This window comes from Carcharhinus amblyrhynchos, chromosome 19 (assembly GCF_965287045.1).
Source record: "Carcharhinus amblyrhynchos chromosome 19, sCarAmb.v2.hapA, whole genome shotgun sequence".
In the NCBI taxonomy this organism is placed as follows: Eukaryota; Metazoa; Chordata; class Chondrichthyes; order Carcharhiniformes; family Carcharhinidae; genus Carcharhinus; species Carcharhinus amblyrhynchos.
In genome coordinates this window covers 17,276,594-17,291,730 of record NC_137342.1, presented here as the reverse complement: position 1 = coordinate 17,291,730, position 15,137 = coordinate 17,276,594, and the positions used below count along the sequence as shown (strand labels likewise).

Here is a 15,137-nt window from a genome sequence, read left to right as displayed (position 1 = left end):
AGACTAAACTATTCAACCTTTCTATGTAACTCAGTTTCTCAAGTCCTGGCAACATCCTTGTAAACCTTCTCTGCACTCTTTCAAGCTTATTAATATCTTTCTGTAATTAGGTGGCCAAAACTGTACACAATACTCTAAATTTGGCCTCACCAATGTCTTATACAACCCCACCATAACATTCCAACTCTTAAACTCAACACTTTAACTTAAAGGCCAATGTACCAAAAGCACTATGACCCTATCTACCTGTGACGCCATTTTTAGGGAATGATGTATCTCTATTCCCAGATCTCTCTATTCTACTGCACTCTTCAATGTCCTACCATTTACCTTGTATGTTCTACCTTGGTTTGTCCTTCCAAAGTACAATACCTCACTTGTCTGCATTAAACACCATCTGCCATTTTTCAGCCCATTTTTCTAGCTGGTCCAAATCCCTCTACAAGCTTTGAAAACCTTCCTCACTGTCCACTACACCTCCAATCTTTGTATCATTGGCAAATTTGCTGATCCAGTTTACCACATTATCATCCAGATCATTGATATAGATGACAAGCTACAATGGACCCAGCACAGATCACTGTGCACACCACTAATCACAGGCCTCCACTCAGAGAAGCAATCCTCCATTACCACTCTCTGGCTTCTTCCATTGAGCCAATGTCTAATCCAATTTACTACCTCTCCATGTATATCTAGCGACTGAACCTTCCTAACTAACCTCCTATGCGGACCTTGTCAAAGATCTTGCTGAATTCGATGTAGACAACATCCACTGCCTTCCCTTCAACCAATTTCCTGGTAACCTCCTTGAAAAACTCTAATAGATTGATTAAACATGACCTACCACACACAAAGCCATGTTGACTCTCCCTAATAAGTCCCTGTCTATCCAAATATTTGTAGATCCTATCTCTTAGTACTCCTAATAATTTACCTACAACTGACGTCAAATTTACCGGCCTATAATTTCCCGGATTACTTTGAGCCTTTTTTAAACAACAGAACAAAATAAGATATGCTCCAATCATCCGGCACCTCACCCATTGATACCAACATTTTAAATATATCTGCCAGGGCCCCTGCAATTTGAACGCTAGTCTCCTTCAAGGTCTGAGGGAATACCCAGTCTGGTCCTGGGGATTTATCTACTCTGATTTGCCTCAAGACAGCAAGCACCTCCTCCCCTTTAATCTGTATAGGGTCCATGACATCCTTACTTGTTTGCCTTACTTCCATAGGCTCCATGCCAGTTTCCTTAGTAAATACGGATGCAAAAAACCCATTTAATATCTCCCCCATTTCTTTTGGGCTCCATACATAGCCAACCCACTCTGATCTTCAAGAGGACCAATTTTATCCCTTACTATCCTTTTGCTCTTAATATACCTGTAGAAGCTCTTAGGATGATCTTTCACCTTCAGTGCCAAAGAAACCTCATGACCACTTTTAGCCCTCCTGATTTATTTCTTAAGTAGTTTCTTGCACTTTTTATAATCCTCAAGCATCTTTTTTGTTCCCTGTTGCCTATATATGTTATACATCTCTCTCTTCTTCTTAACAGATGTGCAATATCCCTCGAGAATCAAGGTTCCTTATTCTTGTTTTCTTTACAAAGCTAACTGACCTTCCAAGACAGGACTGCACCAATTGAGGATGGGCAATAACTGCTTATCTTAGTGGCAGCCATGTATCATGAATGAATAACAAAAAAACCTCTCCCCCTTTCTGTTGATCTTCATTTACAACATTGTGCTCGCTCTCTCCTCACAGTGACACCATCACATCCCCTTCCCCACCTACAAGTCTAGTTTTATCTCATCTCCAAGCTGCAGCAGCCCTAGCCAATCTAGTAACATGACATTTGATAAAGAGGCTATAGCAGTAAAAGTGAAGTAATTGTTACTCCTGCCATTTGTTTCAGTCGTTCTCCCAGTTCATTCTGGTATATATTAGTCATGTTTTTTTTTAATACTTCCATGCTTGCTTCTCAGATGCATAGATTAGGGCAAAATAATGTTGCAAGTGTGATTCAAGCATCACAACTTTTCTTTTCCCTTACAATGGGTCTGTGGCAGATAGCTCTTGTCTCATCTTGAAAGATTGGAGATGGGACTAAAGAATCGCACTAAGAAGCAAGCAGCAGTGTCAGAATTGAAAATGGATCCATGACACACAGTTAATAGGAGTGCACGCGGTGAACAGGAGTCGTTTGAATTCATCAGTTCCCTTATTCTTCATGAGAACATGGAAGCAGGCTCAACAACTCTCCAAAAACTAACTTCTCTTTCTGACCCAGATCCAAAAGAACCAACAGAACATGAGGAAAATACATTTTTTAAACATGTTAGTGATTAGGGGCTGGAATGCACTGTCATTTAATCAGGGCTTTCAAAAGGGCATTGGATAAACACCTGACGACAAAAAAGGCAAGCTCTAGGGAAAGGTGGAGGGGGGGTTAGATTTGGCTAAATTGTTCTTGCAGAGACAGCTGTCATGGACTTAACAGACTGAATGGCCTCTGTGCTGTGATCATTCTATGATTTATCTGCTCAATGATGGCAGGGACACCTGATGCAGGAAAAACAAAGTTATTTGTGCGATACCATCTGTTATGCCTTTCCCCTCCAAAATAAAAATATTGTTTACCTTTCAAATTTAGTAGCTTTACAACAGGATCGCAAATCACTCAAGTGTATGAATTGAAGTGCACCTTAAAAATAAATGAGAAATTGATCAAACTTGCAAGCTTTTTGAAATAAAAACAAACTTAGAGGATTTACTTTTATATTGCACTTGACCATAGAGAATACAACACAAGAACATAATAAAATAGGAGCAGAAGGGGGCCCTATAGTCCCTCAAGTCTGCTCTGTGGTTCAATAAAAATCACGGCTGATCTGAAATTAGCCTCAACTCTATTTTACAATTTTTCCCCATAACCCTCGATTCCCCTATAATTCACAATGAAATCAGTCCCCACAGCTCTTTGGACTAGTGAATTCCAAAGATATGCAATCATCAGAGAAGAAATTCCTCCTCATCGCTGTTTTTAACTGGGTGACCCTAAGTTCTGAAATTACGCCACTCAGACACATCCACCATGTAGGGAAACATCATTCTAGCATCCAACTGTCAAATCCCCTTAGAAGCGTCTGTTTCAATAATCTCTCGTTCTTTTAAACATCAGTAAATATAGGCCCAACCTGTTCAACCTTTCCTTGTAAGGCAGTCCTTTCATCCCAAGACTCAACCTAATGAACATCACTGAACTGCCTCCAATGAAAGCATACCCCTTTCTTATATAAAGGAAACCAAAACTATACACAATACTATTAAGTGCAGACTGGAGAATTACTCAATGAGTTCCAATAAATTAAAATTGTGGGTAGGATTTGAAAGAGTCTTGAAAACATGAAAAATGAAGAAACCAGAAGGATCTTAAATAAATCTTGTTTGTGTACAGCTTAATTCATGATTGGATACAGTTGCCTGTTAGATTAAGCTCTGGCAGCTGTGCATCAGTTGGCAGCACTCCACAACTTCAATACAAATATGTGGGCTGACACTCCAGTGCATACTGATGGAGTGAGTTTTGGCTGTGACATTAAAACACCTCTCAGGTGGACATGGAAGACCCCATGGCACTATTTCAAAGAAAAGGTGAGTTATTTCTGATCAATATTTATCTCTCAATCAAAACAGAAAGATTATCCAATTAGTATCACATTTTTATTTGTGGGAGCTTGTTTTGCACAAATTAGCTGTAGTGTTTTTGATATTATAGCATTCAAAAGAAGTTAATTAGCTGAAAAACACTTTGGGACACTTATCATAAAAAGTGCTACCATAGATGCAAGTTTTTTAAGTTTTTAGATTATGCAAAAGTAATTTAATGGTAGCATCTGTCATATACTGTTGACTCAGTCAGACCCCCATTCTCCATCAGAACTGGGTTTTCATTAGAGGCTTGGACATTTTCTGCAGTCTCAGCACTAATCCCAATACTAACTTTCTCTCAATTTCAAGTAATGTGGTACAGTTCCACAAACACCAGTCATGCATGAATCTTGACTATGAACATTAGCACCCTCTTTCACTATGGAAGCATCAAGGCAAACCAGATTTACCCAAAATTCAACCACTGAGGCATTATAATTATTTCACCAAGTCTTCCACTGAGATCTGTACATTTCCAAATACGGTCATTGAACATCAATCAGAAACAAGATCCTGTCAATCCCTTTCCTGGCCACCCCATGGGCATGAAGGCAATTGATATGATCTATACTGCTGCCTCACTGAACTCAGTTATTAAAGCAGTAATCAGGAATCAAGCTTGGAATCTTTTTACTTTTATAAGCCAACCACTGACTTTTCTCCCCATCTTTTAACAGACAGCGTATCCCATGTCTCAGTTTAATAGTGACAGTAGTTTAAAGGTACCAGGACAGCTGAATAAAGTGGTTATGGCAAATGTTATGGCACACTTGCTTTTATTAGCCAAGGCATAAAGTTTAAGAGCAGGGAAGTTATGCTGGAATTGTATAAAATATTGGTTGGGCCACAGCTAGAATATTGTGTGCAGTTTTTGAATCTGCATTTATAGGAGAGGATTTGAGAGCACCGGAAAGGATGCAGAGGACATTTACCAGGACATTGCCTGGGTGGAGAGTTTTAGTTATGAAGAGAGATTGGATAGACTGGGTTTGTTTTCCTTGGAGCAAAGGAAACTTGAGGAGCATGGGTGGGGGGAGACATGAATGAGATGTATAAAATTATGAAAGGCATCGATTGAGTAGACAGGAAGAAACTTTTCCTCTGGGTGGAGGGATCAATGACCAAGACACAGATTTTACATAAGAGGCTGGAGGTTCTGAGGGGATATGAGCAATATCTTTTTCGCCCAAAAGGTAGTGGGAGTTTGGAAATGACTTTCTCCACCAACCTTTCAGACAGAGACCCTCATATCATTTAAGAAGTATTTAAGTAGATGTGCACTTACAATGTCAAGGCATACAAAGTTATGCATCAAGTGCTGGAAAATAGGATTAGAATAGATGGGTCATTTGTCTTTGGCACAAACACAGTTGGCCGAGGGGCCTTTCTTTGTGCTGTGTACCTGACTCTAAACCGATTTTATATGCAAATGACGATAAAAGGTCAAACCCAGTTTAAAAAAGGGAGGAGTGACAACTTACTATTCTAGTCCTGGGTGTATATTTCTGAGCAGCTTTAACCACAATTCAAATTTCACTTGAACACGAACACGAACACCCAACACCAATTCCCCAACAGGCTTTCTGTATGCAACTCTTTTCACTAGACATATCTAGTCATTTCAACTGCAGAATTATCTGATTCAAGCGTTTTGTTTTAGTCTCCGAAGTTTATTAATAGTACTGAATCCATATTGTAAAAACTGAACTAAGTATCTTGCATCGGCACGAACTCTGTACGCTTTCCATTATAGATTCCTATGTTTATATATTTAACTGCCTATGAAAATGTCACTCTGCAATTGGACCCTCCTAGTTAAAGTGCTAGAGAGCAGCTACTGGCAGGAGAGTGCAATTACAAGACACTGGATAATAAACATGTTAGGTGTATATGTTATAAATTCCTAGGGACATTAAAATGAACACTGAAGTGTGTTTGTACACCAGGTCCCTTTACTCCCCGTCCCGGTAACCCATGCTTAATCTGAAAAGCACACTTAGCCTTGACATTCAATGCTAACCTCCAGGAAACATGTCCATTACTGAAATTGGAGTAACGCAAACACCCCTTGTAAGTACAAAGTAATTACATGCAGTTATGAGAAATATCCACTTCGCAGTAAATTACACAGCGATTCTTTCCGCCGTTTGAAGATATTTACTTTCACTCAGTCATCCATGACCTTTTATCTCTGGTAGAAACTCAAGAAACTCGACTTCAGAAAGCTGCAGTCCGGATGAGCACACAAACTGCTACAGTACGGCTGTTTTAATACAGGAGACAAACCGGAATTGTGGCTGACAATCCTGGAGTGAAAGGAGAAAGGTTAGCAGAGACAGAGAGACTGCACTCGCCGACTGTTTCCTGCACAATAACACGGCCATACATGGGTGGCTCGGCAGAGTTGATGCTGGCATTTAAAGCTCCTCTTCCCACGTCACGTCGACTCTCATGTGATCAGAGAGACCACAACAAGAAGCAAAACAGAGCGATCAGCACCTCCATAGATTGGGCAAGGGAGGGAGGGGGAAAAAAAATCATCCACCAACTAACCCGAGACTGGGGGCGGGAGGCGGATTTAAACTCACTTTTCAAACACATTCCTCTTGCAGACCCTTTGCTGTCGGAGCCGATGAAACTCTGCAGTCCCGGGTTAGAATCGGGATAGCTGCTGCAAAGATAGGGACTCGGACACCCCCGATCCCGGTTCAGGACAGAAACAATGCTGAGAACAGGATTCCGGGTGTCACTGCGGGTTTAAATGGACTCGGGTTTAAAGGGACTCGGGTTGAAGGGGACTCGGGTTGTCACTCCGGGTTGAAGGGGACTCGGGTTGTCACTCCGGGTTGAAGGGGACTCGGGTTGTCACTCCGGGTTGAAGGGGACTCGGGTTGTCACTCCGGGTTGAAGGGGACTCGGGTTGTCACTCCGGGTTGAAGGGGACTCGGGTTGTCACTCCGGGTTGAAGGGGACTCGGGTTGTCACTCCGGGTTGAAGGGGACTCGGGTTGTCACTCCGGGTTGAAGGGGACTCGGGTTGTCACTCCGGGTTGAAGGGGACTCGGGTTGTCACTCCGGGTTGAAGGGGACTCGGGTTGTCACTCCGGGTTGAAGGGGACTCGGGTTGTCACTCCGGGTTGAAGGGGACTCGGGTTGAAAGTGTTGTCCCCGCTGTTGCTGCCTGTCTCTGGGTCTCCCCCCCTCCCCCGGTCTGCTCTCTCTCTCTCTCTCTCTTACCCTGGCGGTGCGGGCTGCTGCCACACTCAGTCTGTTGGGATGTGCTCTCACTCCCCCTGCCCGGGCCGCCAGCTCCTCCGTTCGGCCCGTTTGTTGACGGATGTGACGCGCGGCTTGAGGAGGTTACATTGTTGCTAGGAGAGAGGGTCACATGACAGCCCGGGCTGGCCTGTCTCCATGGTAACCGACAAATGCTACACCGCGCGGCTTCCCCCGCCCCCAGCGTTCTGATCTCAACCCATCCAACAAAGCGCCGCCTACCTACCGTTAACAGTCCATCAGCCACTCGCTGTACAGTCATTGCAGTATTAAACACAACCTATACTTAAAGTTCATCAAAGCTAATTGACAGAACCCGCCCCTGTGTGCCATCCAAAGAACAAAGAAAATTACAGCACAGGAACAGGCCCTTTGGCCCTCCAAGCCTGCTGCCCGACTGAACTAAAACCCCTACCATTCCGAAGACCATATCCTTCTATTCCCATCCTATTCATGTGTTTGTTCAGTTGCCCCTTAAAACTCACTATGGTATCTGCTTCCACTACCTCCCCTGGCAGCAAGTTCCAGGCACCCACCACCCTCTGTGTAAGAAACTTCCCTCGTACATCTCCTTTAAACCTTGCCCCTCGCACCTTAAACCTATGCCCCCTAATAATTGACTCTTCCACCCTGGGGAAAAAAGCTTCTGACTATCCACTCTGTCCATGCCCCTCATAATCTTGTAGACTTCTATCAGGTCGCCCCTCAACTTCTGTCATTCCACTGAGAACAAACCAACTTTCTCCAACCTCTCCTCATAGCTAATGCCCTCCATAGCCTTCTGGTATGGTGGTGACCAGAACTGAACACTATATTCCAAATGCGGCCTAAGATTCTCTAAAGCTGCAATATGACTTGCCAATTTTTAAACTCAATGTCATGGCCAATGAAGACATGCATGTCATAAGCCTTCTTGACTACCTGCACTGCCATTTTCAATGACGTGTGTACCTGTACACCAGATTTCTCTATCAATACTCTGAAAGGATTCTGGCATTTATTGTATATTTTGTATCTTTATTAAACCTTCCAAAATGCATTACCTCACATTTGTCCAGATTAAACGCCATCTCCGTTCAAGCCTCCAACTGATCTATTTTCTGCTGTATCCTCTGATGGTCCTCATCGCTATCTGCAAATCCACCAACCTTTGTGTCACCTGCAAACTTACTAATCAAACCAGTTACATTTTCTTCCAAATCATTTATATATATTATGAACAGCAAAGGTCCCAGTGCTGATCCCTGAGTTACGCCACTTGTCACACTTCAGAAAGCACTTCTGCTTTCATACCTTCCCCTCCCTCCCAGAACCATTAAAGGATTCCCCTCATCCTCACCTCCGTAAGCAAAGGAATATCCCACCAATTTTCACCAACTTCTACACGATATCGCCACCAAACACATCTTCCTCTGCCATCAGTTGTTCTCTAGGGGCCACTTCCTGAATGACACCCTTGACAACTCCCCAGTCACCCTGAACTCCTTCTCTGTTCCTTCCCAATGGCATCTTTCATCCAAGCACAGGAGATGTAACACTTGTCCTTTCACCTCCTCTCTTCTCAATCTAAACGCTCCTTCCAAGTGAATCAGCAATTTACTTGTGCTTCTTTCAATTATGATACTGTATTTGCTGTTCAAGATGTCTTCTCTACAATGGAGAGACCATGACTGGACTGAATAACCACTTGTTCGAACATGCCTGTTCAAGTTAGCAAGCATGACACTGCTCCCTGTCGTGTGCAATTTTAATTCTCCACCTTGCTTTCACTCTGACCTTTCTGTCCTTGGCCTGCTACAGTATTCCAGTGAAGCTCAATACAAAATCTTGAACAGCACCTCATCTTTCATCTTGCCACTCTAGTCTGCACCCTTCTGGATTCAATATTGAGTTCAACAACTTTAGAACATAACCTCATCTTGACCTACGTGTTAACATAAAAGCAAAATACTGTGGATGCTGGAAATCTGAAATAAAAACAGAAAATGCTGGGAAAACTTAGCAGGTCTGGCAGCATCTGTGGAGAGAGAAACAGAATTAACATTTTGAATTTTAAAACATTAACTCTGTTTCTTTCTCTAACGATACTGCCTGACCTGCTGAGTTTATCCAGCATTTTTCTGTTTTTAGTTAAAGTTCACACAAGAAATGCACATTGAATAGCAACAAAACCACATGCTTGTTTATGGAACTGTACAACTTGTACTATCTATTCAGGAAAAAAATGTCCTGGTTGTTGTTGCTGCATGTGGACACCAGATTCAAGCTGACTTTATTTTGAATTAATTCAAGGGTTTATATTTGGGAGAGCTTTACACTGCACTCCACCCTTTCATGGCACTGGGATATAAAAACCAGACAATACATGGACTGTATTACTAAGAATAGAAGCTTACACACACTTCTCTCAATAGAGGTCTTGTATTTGTTTTATTTTCTCATTCCTGTCAGCTGGAGGAGTGTCACCAGCACTCTGGTAGCGCTAAACTGATAGCAACACGCACGGTTCTTCTAAAAATACTCGTGACAGCTTTGTCTTAAGGTCCTTGTAGAAACATCAACTTGTTTACAGCTATGAATGAATATATCTAGCCATTACATTTACATTTTGTACTGTAGGTTATAAGGATACTGCTTTTATTAAGGTAAACAAAAGAAGCATGTACATCTTTTCCCAGAAAGCAATATCAAGGAAAAGATAAAGGGAATCTGTGGGATCACATAAAAAATAGCAACATCCGAAATGAAAAGCATTATCAATAGTCAAAGGGAGAGAATGGAATCAGGATGAGAGGCTGGCTTATGAAATATACAATATGCACAAAAAAGAAGGGTCATTTAGACCCAAAACGTTAACGGTGTTTCACTGAGCTTATCCAGCATTTTCTGTTTTTATTTCAGATTTCCAGCATCCGCAGTATTTTGCTTTTATTATGAGGCTTGTTCAATTGGCTACTGTGAGCTGAAACAATGAGCCAGCTCAGTTTGATTAGAAAGCCAACCTGGGTAATTCTGAGCAGAATCCTTAATTAAAGGATATATGTCGATAAGGAAGAAATAATTAGATGCAAACAATATGGATTTCTAAAAGGAAGATTATGCTTGACAAGTTCGACAGAATTCATAAAAGGTGACAAGATATGGAGGATGGGTGAAAATGTAATGAATGTGGTATACTTGGATTTGCAGAAAGTATTTGGAAAGGTTTCTCATGGGCTAGTATTAAAGAGTGTGGAATTGGGGGAAGGGTGAAAAATAGTGGGAGGAGGCATGTTTTGTACCATTAGTCTGGTGGGGTAGGGCAGGTGCTGAACAGCCAGCAAGGGTGGCTCCACAGAGATTGGGGTGCTATTTTAAAACTGTGTCCCAATCTCCCTCCTCACACTTTCTCTCTCCCCTCACATTTTCTTTCTCCTTCTTCACACTCTTTCTCTCCTCATCACCTCTACTCTCATTCCCCTCCTCTCTCCTCCACCTTTCTGCTCCCCCACTCTTTCCCCCAATTCTCTCTCTCTTCCCCTCCTTGCACCCATTCCCCATCTCTCTTTATAGACTGTCTCTTTCTCCCACTCTCTCCAATCTCTCCCTCCCTCCCCTTGCCTCTCTCCCTCTTGTTTAATCTCTGCATCCTCTCTCCTTCTCCACCTCTCACCACAACCATAGTCTTTGCTTGCCTGCCTCTCCCTCTAACCCACCTATCTCGCTTTAGCCTCTGCCTCTATTCCCACTCCCTGCTTCTCTCTATCCCAGCCTCTCTCTCTATATCCCCACTCCTCTTTCCACTCCCACTCCCCTGTGCTCTCAAGCCCCACCTCTCCCCTCTCACTCTCAAGCCCTACCTCCCCCTCTCGCTCTCAAGCCCCACCTCCCCCCCTCGCTCTCAAGCCCCACCTCCCCCCTCCCTACCCCACTCCCTCCCCCCCTTCTCTGTCTACCCCCCTTCCCCCCTCTCTGTCTCAGATTCAGTGTCAGGAAATGTGAGATGATACATTTTTGTTTGAAATCTCTGAATGGTAGAAGCTGGGTGATCGGTGAGGTTTGGGTTTACATCACAAGCAGCATTTCTGATACAGAACACCATAAAACAGCTAAGAACACTGGACATTAGAGCAAGAAATGTAGGATAGAAAATTCAAGGAATAGTGAATCCATATAAAACCATGTTATTAACATAGTTGGAGCACTAAGAGCATTTTTGGATTCCATACTAAAGGAAGGACATTGAAGCAACAGAGAAAGTAAACTACAGACTTACTCAATGATGCTTAATATGAGGGAATATAAATGGGTTGTGAAAAATTGTTGCAATATTCATTAAAGCAAAGGGGATAATGTGATAGAGCTGTTTAAAATTATGAAAGGAATGTACATGGTATATCAAAAGAGACAATTTCCCTTGGTTGAGAAGTTTAAAATGAGGAGATATAGATATAAGTTTAAATGCTACAGAAAAAAATGTTTTTTTTATAAAACGGCATTGTTGCAAACTATAGAATATATGTTCCCAGAGTTAGTGATTGAAGAAGAGGTTGTGACAACTTTTAAGATTATGTAGCAAGGAGAGGGTTTCAGGAGGACCTTCTGATCAAGGAAGGGGGAGGGGAAGTCCAGGAAAGCCTCAAGTCTTCCTGTCCCTCCTGGACTCATAAAACAGTTAACAAAATTTTTAAAAAATTGCTTGTATGGCCTTTGCTCTTCTTCCCATTGAACCTGCTTATGCCTCTGGTTAAAATAGCAGACCAACTCCATGGTGGCATCGGAGAACTCGTCTCCATATTTAAAGAAGAACCCCAATGACAAAAAATGTTTTCCCAAAATGGTCCATGTGTTCTCCAAAGCCCATTCAGATTTTAAAAATACTGTTATGTTTTTAAGTACACACTGAAGCCAGCGCTTGTTTAGCATTACATCATCACCTTGCAGCACAGGTTACAGCTCCGATATGTGGGAGATAGTGTAAAACAAAACAAATGCAAATCAACCACCTGATTTGCATGCTGTCCAATTTTTGTTCCCACTGAAATAATCATTTTCTGTTCTCCATTTCACATTACACATCATTTTTCTTTTATCTTGTGTCCCCCCCACCTCCACCACCACCCGACTTCTCCCTCGCTCTGTTTCTCTAACAATTCTCATTTCTGATGAAGGGTTAATGACCTAAACAGCAAATCATTTTCCTTTCTTTACAAATGCTGCCAGATCTGCTGAAAGTTTCCAATATTTTGTTTGCTGTCAGGTTTCTAGCAATTGCAGTATTTTTTCCCTGCGTTAACTGCTCCTTCTTATGTATCTCATCCCTATATTTTTCAAATTACTCTTTGTAGCCTTCAAAAGCTCCTCTTGATTTTTTATTCTTAATCAGCATTAATTTTTCAAGTTAAGCCTCTGTCTATAACATTTTCTTCTTTATTTTTCCATTCAATTTCAGGGTCCTTTTAAATGTCATTGGTAATTTAAGAATATAACTATTTATTTACTTCTTGTACACATGTGGGCATACCTTAAATTGGACGTATTTCATTGCATAAGTACAATCTACCATCCTCATCCTTCTGTATCTTTAGCTACAGCTTTCCAATTAATACTCTGGCTCATTGACCAGCTGATGAATTACAAAGTTGATGTGGTCATCAGATGTCAAATTAGCCTATTTTCTCCTTTATTAACCTCCAACCTAGTTAAAATCAACTGTTTATTGACTGTACTTCTTGAAATTGGAAAAATACTCTTACTATTCATACCATTTCTATGATAGTCAAACTGTTGTTGGCTTTTGTTTTTACACAAATCAACCCAGTTTGTACCTTCAAACAGGACAATGCTCTCATTCACCAGCTGCTGCTTCTACTCAAAGTTGTTGGTTTAATAATTTACTTAGTAGCACTTTTAAACATGTGTCTTGAACCATGCATGGCTGCATTGTGAAACTTATTATATTTCAGCTTAGGAGATATCAGTGTTCCTGGTTCTCACAGCAGTGCATTCTAGTTAATATTCCACTTCAGCAGCACCTTGTAAACCTGTGACCTCTGCCACCAAGACGTACAAGAGCAGCGGATGTCTGGCAATACCATCATTGGTAAGTGCTCCCCCAAACCACACACCATCCTGACTTGGAACTATGTCGCCGTTCCTTCACTGTCACTGGGTCAAAATCCTGGAACACCCTTGTGGGTGTACCTCCACCACATGGACTGTAGCAGTTCAAGAAGGCAACGTAACCACCAATTTCTAAAGTACAGTTAGGGGTGGGAAGCAAATGCTGGCCTTGCCAGCAATGACAGATGCCATGAAGAATAAATTTTGGAAAAAAAGCACCATTGGGCAAACCCTGTACTTTTTCTTATTCATTCATGGGGCATGGGTGTTGCTAGCTGGCCAGCATTTATTGACCATCCCTAGTTGCCCTTGAGAAGGTGGTGGTGAATCAGTGCAGTCCATGTTCTGTGAGTTGAGCCACATTGCCATCAGGGAGGGAATTCCAGGATTTTGACCCAGCAACTGCGAAGGAACAGCGATATATTTCCAAGTCAGGATGGTGAGTGGCTTGGAAGGGAACTTGCAGGTGGTGGTGTTCCCATGTATCTGCTGTAAGCCTAGAAATTTCAACATCCCATTACTGTAAACATGGTTATAAGTTACAAGCTGTCGAAGAATGAGAGAAAGGGGGGGGGGTCACACGATGTAAGGGTGGGAGCAGTTGCACTTTCGTGAACACTGCTCACCTTTTAATTTTTTTTTATCCTGAAGCACAACCCATAATTATCCAGTCCTGATGTATATAATCTTCCTATGTTCCTGGAAGTTCCTGGCTGAACTTTGACAAAGAGGAACCAAGTTAAGTCAAGAAAGACTGCCAGGGGAGGGCCCAGCTCGCAGTTGCAGCTTTGCTTGTGAGCAGGCCTACACTTTGGTGATGTTGTCTTTGAGATCATAGAATCCCTACAGTGCAGAAGGAGGCCATTTGTCCCATCAAGTCTGCACTGGCACAATCTCACCCAGGCCCTATTCCCGCAACTCCACATATTTACCCAGCTAAACCCCTGACAGTAGGGTCAATTTAGCATGGCCAATCAACCTAACCCACACATCTTTGGACTGTGGGAGGAAACCAGAGCCCTCAAACGAAACCCATGCAGACACAAGGAGTACATGCAAACTCCACACAGTCGCCCAAAGCTGGAATCAAACCCACATCTCTGGTGCAGTAAGGCAGTAGTGCTAACCACTGAACACCATGGTGCCTCTTAATGTGTCGTTGAGCAGATTAGGGCAGTAGTGGATGTATTTGTCCAGGTCAGGTGGAGGGTATGTTGGATGAAGGAGTAGATTACCACCCCCCAAAATGTCCCCTCCTTGGGGCTTCTAGACTGCTTCTTTAGACTGTGTTTCTCTAGGGATGTAGTGACCTGTTAGCTGCAGGGCTTGAGTGTGAGTCTGGTGATTTTGTTCAGTGTTGTTGGAGTCTCTCCAGTGAGAGTTTCGGCTATTTGGAGGAAAAGGTTGCCTCCTCCAAGTGGTCTTATATGTAAACTTCCAGTCTGTCTGGTCTTTCACTTGCATTACAGTCTATGAAGAAGCCTATTCTACAAACATATTCTTATTTTCTCTTTTTATCTTGTTGTAGAAATAAAAGCGCATCAGAGTTCAAAACAGGAAATTACAGTACTGGTGCAGTCTGTGCGAATACAACAAGTGGCTTTTTCTGTGGCAAACAGACAGATATTGTCAATATGCTGCTTTCTGTGCATTACTGGTAAAACTCTGACTGAGTCTGACTTCATGTCACTGAGGCAGAAGACTGTAATCTCTCTTGTCAAACCATTGCCCAATGTATCTCCAAGTGTTGCTCATACAGCAATTATCACAGTGGGCCTCTAAGTATTGCAATCCTGCTTAAACCTTTGCATTCAAAATGGTTTTTCATTTAAAAAAAACACAGCTCTATAATGAATTGATTCTGATCCCTCAGCTACAGCTTAGTGTTACAGACAGAAGGGGATCAGTTCAAGCAGCACTCTTTCTCTCTTACCACCTGTCTGTAAACTGAAGGCATTTTGAACTGTTTTGTTTTAGATTGTCTGTTAGTAGCTCCCTAGGCATAATGAGGGCTGACAGTCTAGAAACTGGGAAGATAAT

The 15,137-nt window shown here is 42.3% G+C and overlaps 1 protein-coding gene across 5 annotated transcripts in view; it reads right to left on the bottom strand.

Annotated features, from left to right (window-relative positions):
• tcp11l2 (t-complex 11, testis-specific-like 2) overlaps positions 1-7,180 on the bottom strand; it is a 40,744-nt gene extending 33,564 nt beyond the window's left edge. Inside the window, exons 1-3 of one of the 5 annotated variants that reach the window (XM_080207300.1) lie at positions 6,957-7,180; positions 5,882-6,026; positions 2,650-2,713 (exon numbers count right to left, since the gene is read on the bottom strand). The gene's annotated coding sequence lies outside the window, so the exon portion shown is untranslated. The other 4 variants (XM_080207301.1, XM_080207303.1, XM_080207299.1 and 1 more) reach the window with 4 other exon arrangements.
• Between the last annotated feature and the right edge of the window lie 7,957 nt (positions 7,181-15,137).